This window comes from Meleagris gallopavo, chromosome 13 (genome assembly GCF_000146605.3).
Source record: "Meleagris gallopavo isolate NT-WF06-2002-E0010 breed Aviagen turkey brand Nicholas breeding stock chromosome 13, Turkey_5.1, whole genome shotgun sequence".
Lineage (NCBI taxonomy): Eukaryota > Metazoa > Chordata > Aves > Galliformes > Phasianidae > Meleagris > Meleagris gallopavo.
The window spans coordinates 3375137-3386575 of NC_015023.2; the positions used below are offsets into that span (position 1 = coordinate 3375137).

The following is an 11439-nucleotide window of genomic DNA, read 5'->3' on the forward strand; positions in this document are numbered from 1 at the left end:
AACCTGACCTCTGCAGCTTTCTGCGCCCAGTGGTCATGCCGTCCCTGTCTCACTCCAACCATTTCTGACAGGAGACATGCTGATCTCAACAGCGAGTCCTGGCACCTGAGACACACTGGGATTACACAGGTAAATCAGGGTATTCCATGTTGTCTCCTAGCTAACAACAGAGGGAAAAACATGACATCTTGAACAACAGATCTTACATTCGCATATTCAAAAGATTCATCATGCTTTTACAAGCAGATGGACAAGATTGTCTCTCCTTGCTCTGAAAGGGCACATCATACAAATAAAACCAAAAAGAGGAAAAGAGTATTTTTAATTTCAGAATAATTAAAGGGTCAGTTGTTGAGAAACACGTTAGATAAAACAATTGGTTAAAAATAAGGTAAAAAAGAACTTGTAATTGAAATTACTTTAGACTTGTAAACACCTCTTATTAGGTGGATCTAGATTTATTTATCTCACGCGAATCATCTGTGCTTAATAACATATACAATTTGATTCCACAACACAGCACAAGCTACTTGAAAGTAGGTATATTTCTAAAGAAAGGAAAGGCTTCCCTGTAAGATGGCATGTTTTTAACTTCTTTTGAAATGTCTGTGTATAGAAGAACGTGAAGTATTTTGACTGAAATAAATGCTTTCATGGAAAACAGTGAACCCTGGAGATTATGCCGATTCTTGAAGAACTTCATACTGTTTTAAGCAGGTGACAGTAATGTCATCGCCTGAGCTTTTTCCCTTCCACACTTGCACAACAAAAAAAAAGAAGTTTTACATTGGACAGAAAAGCTCAGAGCTACCCATGCAGACAGCACCTTAGCAGAGGCTACAATTAATGTACATCAAAGATCAGGTCCACTACTGTTACCTTAAGGCCAATACTGCCTTTTGCTGTGAAAAAGCCACAGTCAATGCCATACCTGAAATGATCAGCAGTTTGCATTTAATATATGTGTGTATATATATACATATATATACACACACACACACACACACACACACACGTATATGTATATACAAATACATATATATCCCTCGCAAGTATTTTAAACATCTACATCACTATCAGTGTCACAGCCAGACTGGATCAGGCAATTTGGATATTCCCTACACATTGGCACTGTTATTTATTCCAGAAGATATCATGAAGATCCTATGAAACAATAAGAGTATGTTTTAAGAGAAAGAGGATGAACACGATAACAAGTTACTTTTTTTTTTTTTTCCTGTGTAATTTACTGTATACTATTTCCCAGTTATCTTCTATCATTTCTAAATGGTATGGAAGATGGAAAGATCCTGGATACCTTTGAATCATTTATTCCTAAAATAATTCATGCTCTAAGAATACAACATTGTTTGGTGATGCTCAAGGGCTAAAAGTGCCTACTAGAGACATTTGAGCTTCAAGATTATTTTTTAAATGTTAACTCCAGAACAAATGTACTAATAAATGCACAGTTTGTCACAGATCTGTTATATTAATTATGACAGATCAAAATCACAGCCTTATGCTTGAACAAGAACATTAGTGCACATGGGCTAGATAACATTATTTCTCTATGTCCCACAATAATCTCACTACATATTGATAAATATAACAGCCATTCAAATTAAAATATCTTACATTATGTCCTTTGGGAGCTGTGCACACTCAAGAGGGAATACACCCTTTTAGGCAGTGCTCACAGAAGAAAAATAGGAAAAGAAAAAAATCCCACAAATTAGTTCATCCTTTTCTTTTTAATCTGTGTGTACTTCAGACAACTGAAAGTAAAATGCATGCATTTTCACTTGTCACAGATCTGCTACCTGGACATAGTTACTTGTTTTAGGTAGGCACTTCTCTATGGTCATCATCAAACCAACTTTAAGAACAGACAAATCTTTCCTGATTGGATGTAGAAAATTGTCTTTTTTTTTTTCTTCAGAAAACTAATACAACCCTAAACAGGAAAATTCATCACAGCAATGACAAGTCCACAGACTCAGGTCTGAAGAAACATGGAGATATTTCAAATCATAAATCAGAGTATGCAAGCATGCAGCAGCTCCACAGTCCCAAATCTATGTTCAGGGAGACGACAGCCAACAGAAGTCCCAAGCAAGTTTGTCCATGCAGAGACTGTAAGTTTCAGCCTTTCATCTTTCATGAAAGAAAATGTTCATTTTATGATAATTCATGTTTGCTGTCCTGCTTAACTGCAGGGGACAACAGTTTTGGAGGTGGTTCACAAGCTCAAGAGAAATTCAACTGTTAGCCTTTGAGATTATGAAACCAGAGAGGACAGTAGAACTGGTGTTCACCTGTTTTTAACTTGAAACAAGACTAATAAAAGAAGGGATTCCTTTGTTAGCATCCCCTCTCTTATACAGAGTTAATACAGCTCTGGAGGCACAGTTCTATTTGCATATTTTATGTTGCTCCCATAGAGGACACCTTTAGGAAAGAAGCAATTAACTTCCTGAGCTAGAAAGAGTTCATAGCAGGTGATGACATGCTAGAAGGTCCCAGCCATGCCTTTGCCCAGAGACGCTTTTTGCAATCTGCTCAAAAGGAGAACTACAAGAAAAACATGAAAACTTGTATTCAAAGTATAATTATCTGTCCGATAATCAACATAGCTTTAACAATCTTGCTTTAGCTGCATCTACTGTCAGTGAATGAGTAGTGATATCACAGTTAACAGAATTCTCAGAATTTAACCCTTTCTGTGAGTACTTCAAGATAAAGCGGAGTAATCAGTGCAGTATAACTGGCAACGCTTAAGACAGTTGTGCCTGACAACATATGTAAGCAAGTAGCAGAAATGATGGCACTTGTCTTTCAAAGTAATTTATGACATTTGTCACTTTGGTTCTGAAAGCCCATCTATCACTGTGCTGCCTGAGCAAATGCAATTGAATGCTGTCTGCAGCATGCCTGGGGAAGCACTGCTGGCCCAGGCACAGAGGTTGCCTCCAATGCAATATTCTTATTGCACTAATGCTGAAGCTTTCAGGTGGGCTTCTTTGCAGCCCACGCTTTTCCAAAAGCGCATCCTTTCCCTACAGATTTAAGAAAACATGTTCTTTTGACGTTCTTGTGCTTGCAGGTCCTGAAAGCAGAATCTGCCACCACTCAGGTCATACACTGACTGTTATATGGATAAAGATACAAATTCTAAGCTTCTCTGTCCAGCACAGAGAACCTGTCACCACTTGATTCTGCAAATTACAGGAGGAAAATAGGCATAAATGCACAAGTAAATAAATAAATCACCAGCAACCTGTCACGTTAATCTACCTATTTTTAACTGATTAAGCAATCACAAAGCCAGCTATACCACTGACCCAGGTCATTAGCCAAGAAAAAAGTATCAATCATTAGAGCTAAGATCTAAAAGGAGTATCATTAGGCTTTAGTTTCAGATCCTTTTACACTTCAGGAATATCTAACATTAAATTTAAAGGAAAGGGGAATGTGGCTATTTCCAAGCCAGATTCAAAAATATAGGAAGAATATTCACCAGAGAACTCTTAGCAAGTGTGTTTCGGGAGCTGATAAGATTCTCAAAGCAAAATTCCTGAATATCTCAGGAACTTGGCTTGCAGCACACTCTGCTCTGTGTTTCTCTTTGTTTCCATAACAAGCTTACATTTCTTAAGCTTTAATTAATGTTTGACATATTGAGCACTGATCCCAGATCATAACCTTTCCATACCTTTACAAATGTTCATGTCTTTTGCAGCAGATCATAAAGTTCAAGGGCATAAGTTGATGTACTGTGATTCAGCCATATGATTCATATGAATTCGGCTTTGCTTAACACAGTCAGGAAACCCTCCCTTCCCCAAGAGAAAAAGAGTTCAATTCATAAAATACTAATAGCTTCATTATGCATGCTCAGAGGCTGAGCTACGCTGGGGAGTGGAGAATGACAGAGCTGGATCTGAAGAACAGTTACATTTTCCAAGTCCAGCTTCAAGAATACTGCAACAGCAGAGTACAACCTGTGTTCAGAAAATGCGTGCAACTTGTTAGCTTTTCACATTTCAGCTGAAGACATAACATAGATGCACTACAACGCAGTCACTAACATTAATGCTTGAAGTCTTAAAAAAATCAAGAAGAGATTAATGGCTTTGAACTGATTCATTCATCTTAACTTCAAAACCTACTGCTCTGGAAGTCCCAACAACAGCAGACTCTGTAGGCAAATCTTAATAGCTGTATTCAAGCTGAACTATCTGCAGAAAGAGAGCCCATCTGAGCCCATGACCTTTATTTTGTGGTGATGTGCTGGCTTAGCTATAGAAAGTGCAGCTACAAAACCTACATCACTTTGCAGTGAAGAAATAAGTTAAAACCATTTAGGTAGCTCTGCCATTTTCTACCTTACTCGCTGGTTTGTATTTCCTCACTATCTAGCAACAAGTTTCTGTCAGAAGACACATTAGTTTATAGAGTTCCACATCTCAAATTTTCTGCATACAATGATTTTGCATTTCTCTACAAAAAAATATCTAGTTAATGAAGCCTAAGAGCTAATCAGTTTATCAGGAGTTGCTGTAGGTCGAACTGAATCACATTATAATCCACAAACGCCTATTTGCAAAATGGGGGGAAGTGCTTCCAAGAAAGGAAAATTGATGGACCTCCAACTTCTCCCAGCAATCTCAAGCATATTGATGAGAGAAAGAGGAAAGAAATTGCTTGCCACCACAAAGTAGAGGTGCAGTCCAGACTCTCACATAAGGTCACATCTCAGTGTTATCAATGTGTACTTCAACTGATCTACACCCTCATAGTCCAAATTTATTCCACATGTTTAGCAAGCAAGGTATCAGCCCAGAAGGAAGAAATTTCATTTTAGATTATTGTTATCTCTATAAAATTTTTACAATGCACTAAATGCAAAGAATGTAACAAAAATGCATGCAACAATTTATTCTACTTTTTTTACCCACAATTATTTTTTATAGAAGAACCACCATGACAGGATGTTAATAATACTAAATTTAATTTGTCTATTTTAAATCATTGCCATCTTTTATTAGAACCTATTAAAAAAATCCATGCCAATCCATGTAAACAGCTGCACTAAAAGCATATACGCATGATGCAACTCTGAATATTCAAATTCTAAACTAAAAATGTGCAGCTATGTCTTTATGCTTATTTTCACCATTCCACACCAAATGTAAAATTATCCAGAGAACGCATCTGCACTGACTTTAATCTATTTCATTTTATGCTGATCAGTAGCTAAGAATACTCCACTAAAGAGATTTATCACATTAATTAGCTCTGAAATTACTCACAGTAATTAAGTATATTGTTCTCAAACTCTTTAGAGATTATTGGAATACTTTTGCTGCTTCTTAAAGGAAACAAATATTATGGGAAAGCCCTCTTCAGAAGAAAACTTTCTTTACTAACGATCTTTTATTTCTTCTAAGCTTTGCTACCCTTCCCTTTGTCCTGACTTGGATAGACTTGATACTATCTTCCGGAACCGTAATGCAAATAAAAAAATTTCCAAAACCTACATGCATTTTTGAACTGTGACTTACAGCATGTCATGCTACCACAGTGATCTTTGAACAATTCTTGTTTACGCGTGTAGCAATCCCAAACGTCATACAACGCACTTCTGTACCTCCCATTGCCGTGTCACAAGTGCTGCAAGTACATAGGATTTCTACAAAGCTTTGCCAAATATTGTGGAGGAACTCAAGAGCGTGTGGTCCCAAAGGATAAAACATACAAAAGAAGAAAGATATTTGCATGGTTTATCATCAAATACAAGTGGGAGGCCTGACTGAACCAAAAAAACCTTTTAGAAAGTGTAAAATCCAGCAGTGCTAGATATTGCTATGGTGTGTGCTCCCCCACCTCTCCTTGCTGCCTTTTTTTTTTTTTTCTCCTTTTGTGAACAGCGCTGGCTTGACATCCCATTGGGCTGGTGCGTCATGTCCCTTTTTGTCAGCCTGTCACGTCACACAGTGTAATGTGGCATTTCTGTGTAACGGACTGAGACACGTCATGCCAATGACATGTCAAGCTTGTGAATTTCAAAAAGACACAGTTCAATGAAAAACATGGTTTTCTAACTGCCCTGGAGGTTTTAAATCTTAAGAAAAATAAAAAAAGACTTTCTTCTCCAGTGATTTTGCCACTGAAAAGCACATGTTTTTTGGTGTTACCCATGTGTAGATGCAGGTAGCAGCTATCTGAATATCTAGACATCTTTATTAACTGAATCTTAAATTGCTGATCCAGTTGGATAATTAGGAATGGTCCAGAGGGCATATGTATTCAGTAAGCTGTTTATTTCCAATAAAATACATACAGAGTGATAAAACTATTGCCATTTAATGCTAAGAAAAGTCTAAATATGCAATTGCCATGACTCATCCCTAACACTTCTAATGCTTATGTATGCTCTCAATGACTACAATGGCATGTTATACCTCTGCTTGGAGACCATACAATATATATGGCACTGAGAGCATTAGCCCTGCCTAACCTCTATGCAAAACAAAGCCAGAATCTGTCTGCAACATTAAACACCTTCCAGTCTTTTCTTCCAAAGCGTGCATTTTCCTTGAAGAAAACAACAACTACTGTTATAATTTTTTAAAAAAGATTGTCAAGTAGTTCCTTAGGATAGCCAATTAGTTACAGACTAACAATAGCTCTCAGGCAAAACCAGTTTTATTCCAGAATGCACAACTGTTCTTAGCAAAAATTATCTAGAAATTGGATTTGTCACACAACATCCATAGCTCTACAAGTCTTTCAGAATTTAGCATAAACAACATAAATGAAAGGCATGACACAAAGATGCCTGCCTTTGGAGCAGCTATTTTTAATAAGGTTATTTTTAAAAAAAAATAATTAATGAGGCTAGTTGAAAATGCAGTAAAACCTAAAAGCACAGTGCTTTTCAATATAAAGTATCTTTATATGATGAAGTACTCTTTTGTTAATAAGAAAAACATTTTAGAGGTTTGTTATTTTATTTGTATCACAACATCTACCTAAACTTCGCACACTACAGGGCTAGTAACAGTGACTTAGGAGCACACACTCCATGCTCAGTGACATTTGCTTAATACTCATTAGAACAAATCAGTCACAGCTGATTGGCACCTGGACTGGGCTTCACTTCCCATGTGTAGCTGCCCCATTTCAGAGAACTCTTAGCAGAACAGAGGTCTTCCCTCTTCTCACCTGTCTACCTATGAGCAGCAGGAGTCATAGAAGTTTCCTTGCTGGCACTCCCAGTTCTCTTCCATTGGGAAGATGGAAGTAACTAGCAAGTTACTAGTCTCAGGTAGCACCCAATTCATTCTCCTTCCCTCCCACAAGGTTTCAGTGACCAACTACTATATTTACTATTACATTCTCAATTTCACAAATGCAATTTAAGACCTACTAAGTAGGTTATCTTCCTTTAAAAGCTTTCTTTACAATAATATGTAATACCACTGTGGTCGCAGCTTCTTTATGGCACACCTGCTTTAACCTTCTTCCCTTGCAAAGGCAAAGAAAAGGCCTCTCTCCATCCCGAAGCCACATTTCCTAAATGACTACACTCCCAAAGAGAGCACAACCACTGCTCAAGCATCTTGGAATTTCTCAAGACATGTACTTGCTTTTACAAGCCTCAGCCCAATTCAATTCATGTACTGTGGTTAATAAAATCTGCAGCCTTTCTTTTGTCCTAAGACTACTTGATAATGGCCTTTTATCCTTTCGTATTGAGATGGATGAAGTTATTTTAGCATGGAAGACATGCAAATACAAATCTAAAACAGGAAATTCTCAATCTTGTTCCTACCACTGATAAACCATTAACCTTCCCTCCTCTTCTCCCCAAAATGCCAATTTGTATATAAAAACAACCTCCAGGACATAGACCTTGGGTGGCAGTTTTAAGTCTAAAATCAATTTTTGAGTTATAAACCCTCTGAAAATAGGGGTTTATAATGGAACCACTGACAGACCCGTAGCTATAGTGGCGCTAGCGGGCACCACTATAATATACGAATAAAACTAAATTACATCACTTGTCATCATTAAGAAAAATTTTCATCTCAGTTCTTCATTTGAAAAGCACTATAGTTAATGAATGATTACTGAGCCATGACACCTAAATGACTAAAATATAGGAATTATACTGAGGTCAACTCAAGTATTTTTTAAACCATGAAATTAAGAGATCTATTCGCTTTGGTATAGGATACCAGTCCTGGCTATTATGCTCCCTTGCAACACTGACTTTGAGCATAAGGGAATGGTATGTATTTCTACATTGGAGATTAAGGTCCCATGCAAATTTAAGAGGTGAACACAAGATTGCCCAAGAGTGATGAAGCATAGAATTCTTTCGTATGTTCACAGATGCTTCCTTCAAGCATCTCTGTTTTCTTTATACTCTTCTACACGTAACTAATATGAAAACAAATAATATTTTATGGTAATAGAAGGCAGAAGTCTTGTTCTTTGAAAAACAAGATACTATTCAACATACAGTCCAGTAAATTAACTACAGAAACCCACATTTAAGTATACAAGATCCTTTTAGTTAAGACATTTAAAAAGATTTTAATGAGAGCCTGAAGTACTGTTGCGCAGTACTCTGACAATGCCCTAACTATACTCTTTATGTTTTGCATGATCTTGAATTAAGAATGGCAAAAGCCTTATTTTCTACATTTTTAGACTTCTCATATGAAAATATAAAGAGCCAACTGTAAAAAAAAAAAATTGCAAAGTGCAGAAATTGCTTGCGTAAGCATTGTTTCCTTAATTTGAAGCCATTTTGTATTTTCTTTTAACTATGAAAGTTGAGATACGCTCATGAGGCAGAATGATTTCAATTGTTCAGACAACACAAATAAATTAAAAAGTGCATGGTAAAGATACATAAAAATTTTTAAAAAAGCAAATTTTATCACTGACAACCAAAGATTCCAACTCTGTGATCCTTCCCCTGTGCTCCAACTCTGCTCATGTTCTCACAGCACCAAGTCTGAGCGTTACTGATCATGAGATTTGTCTAACACTTGAAAACATGCCAAAACTAGGAAGAAAGTATGCAGAGTCTATGATTAGAACAAGCATCTGAGATTTGAGCCTTATGGATATATAAAGTAGTATCATGCTACTTACTTAGTGTGCCCATATTTACCTTCTTGCATTTCACTGAGATTACATCAGGTTAGTAAAGATGACTAAGTAACTTCAGGATCTCAAAAGATCACTGCAAAACATTATTAACAATTTTAACTTCAAATGTCAAATACACACATTTTCCAGTACGTAATTTCCAAACACTACTTTAAGACTATGTTCTTCCAATGTGCAAAACTGTTCCTATGTTTTGGAGACAAAAGTAAACGTAGAAGTGAAGGTTACCAAATTGAAAACTAAACATGTAGGCTGCACATTGTCATCTACCTGGTTTGCCTCTATTGGCCACATGGCTCATGACAGTAATAGACACTGATAAAGTCTGACCCATTCTAAATAGATGGCATTTTGGATGAAAAAAAGACATAAAAGCTCTCTCTGCAGTCTGTGGAGATAGAAAAAGAGAGAGAGGCTTCTGACAGCTCAAGCAGAGGAGGAAAATTAGAAAGGAAAGCCAGTATCACTACCATATGTGCTCATAGCTCGTCAGGACAGCTGGCAAGAAACATTGCTCTTCTCTTCTTTACTTCCACGGCTGTGATACATTTCTTTATATGGCTATCAATAATACTGAATGATTAATGCTAATGATTTATGTTAATTTCATTATAAGCTTTATTTGTTGCCCAGTGTTGAATTAAGCCTGTCAAATCATCCTTTTCTACATTGCTAATAATTCTTAAAATGCAAAGCTAAACATAACATCTGATCATTAATATGTTAATGCACCTGTTTCATATATAAATGAGGTAAACAAGAAAATGACTATTTGAAGATGATTCTGAGAGGAGTAGTTCAGCAATCTCATACCTACATACTCTCAGTTACTTAAACACTGCCAGGAAAAAAAGATTGTCTTCTGATACCAGATTGCCTAACATCATTCCTTAAACAGGAAATAACATCTATGCACTCCTTGGTAGGTGACCAAACTCCCTGCTGAGGCACCCGTTTTCCATCATCCTACATTAAGCTAGCTCTAAGTGCTCAAAACAAGTGGGAAGTTGACAAGATGAACAGGATAGTATTTAAGTATATTAATCAGTAATACTTCCTCCAGCTCAGACTCTTTCATGTTCCTTCCCATTTGTATGGAGGAAAACTGTCAGTCCCCAACTCCTCATTGTGAGATCAAGTTTCTTGTTATCACCATCTTGCGTTAAAAGAAAGAAAAATAAAGTTATGCTTCAGAAATTCTAACCCTATTCCCTGGCAATCTTAAAATCTATTTCTGTTAAATGCAGCTCATATTAACCTAGCAAAAAAATCAAGCCACAGATGCCACATTGAGTACCTACCAGATGATAAGTCAGAAATGGACCATTATGTGCCCTATAGGGTCCCTATATTGACCAACCAGTTGTAGATAAGATAAATCCTCACAAACCCCAAAGGAAACAGCAGTAGCCATAAAAACCTAGGAAACTCCTGACACAGGAGGACCTGTCACACCTGGCAAGAGGCAGAGGAGCAAGGTTTATACAACCTTCATCATGCATTCAACACACAATGGTTTAACTGAACCCCTAGGAGATCTGAATCTTTACACAGACACTACCCTTTCACTCAACACGTGAAGTCAGCTAAGTCACAAAATAGGGAGAGAAATGTCATTTTCCTGTTTGGATCTAGAATCTATTATGAAGTTTGCCAGGTGCCATTTTTCACTGCATTTTTCTTGTCGTTTCTATTACAGTTACTACCTTTCACCTGTTTGAGGCCTCCACGTACAAGGACTCCAAATCACTTCTGGGATTATGAATTTTAGTCTCTTAATCCAGCAATGAGGAATTGGCTAGTCTTCGTACTTCATTTTGCTTATAAACTTACTTATGATTCACTACTAGTGCTAAGTGGCAAAATGCCTATTTTTTTTAATGCGCATACAAACTGCAGGACTTCAGAACAGTTTAAGCTTATAATAGAAGCAAAAGACATTTGAGAGAAAACCAAAGTATAAGTGCACATTTTGTGGAAGTATCACTGAACTTTACCTGAGTGTACAATCAATAAATATACAGATGGTATAGTGTACAATCAATGAATATACAGATGGTATAGTATTTCCAGGAGCTTGGCTGACGTAATTAATATGTTGGAGTAGGAAAAGAAAGACGCTCACCCTATCCTGGGCTTGCAAAATAGACTCCGGTGGAGCGGATCTCCAGAAGAGATCCTTCCCCACTGGCAGTCAGATCTTAAATGGGTCCAGGAGAGGTGCAGCCAGGCTCCACCCCTTCCTGC

At 37.1% G+C, this 11439-nt stretch overlaps 1 long non-coding RNA gene across 1 annotated transcript; it reads left to right on the forward strand.

The window, feature by feature from the left end:
* LOC104912933 lies at positions 1 to 11283 on the forward strand. Its single transcript, XR_795018.2, has 3 exons — positions 1 to 129; positions 1943 to 2138; positions 10892 to 11283. It is a non-coding gene; the product is annotated as an uncharacterized LOC104912933 (long non-coding RNA).
* The last annotated feature ends 156 nt before the right edge of the window (positions 11284 to 11439 follow it).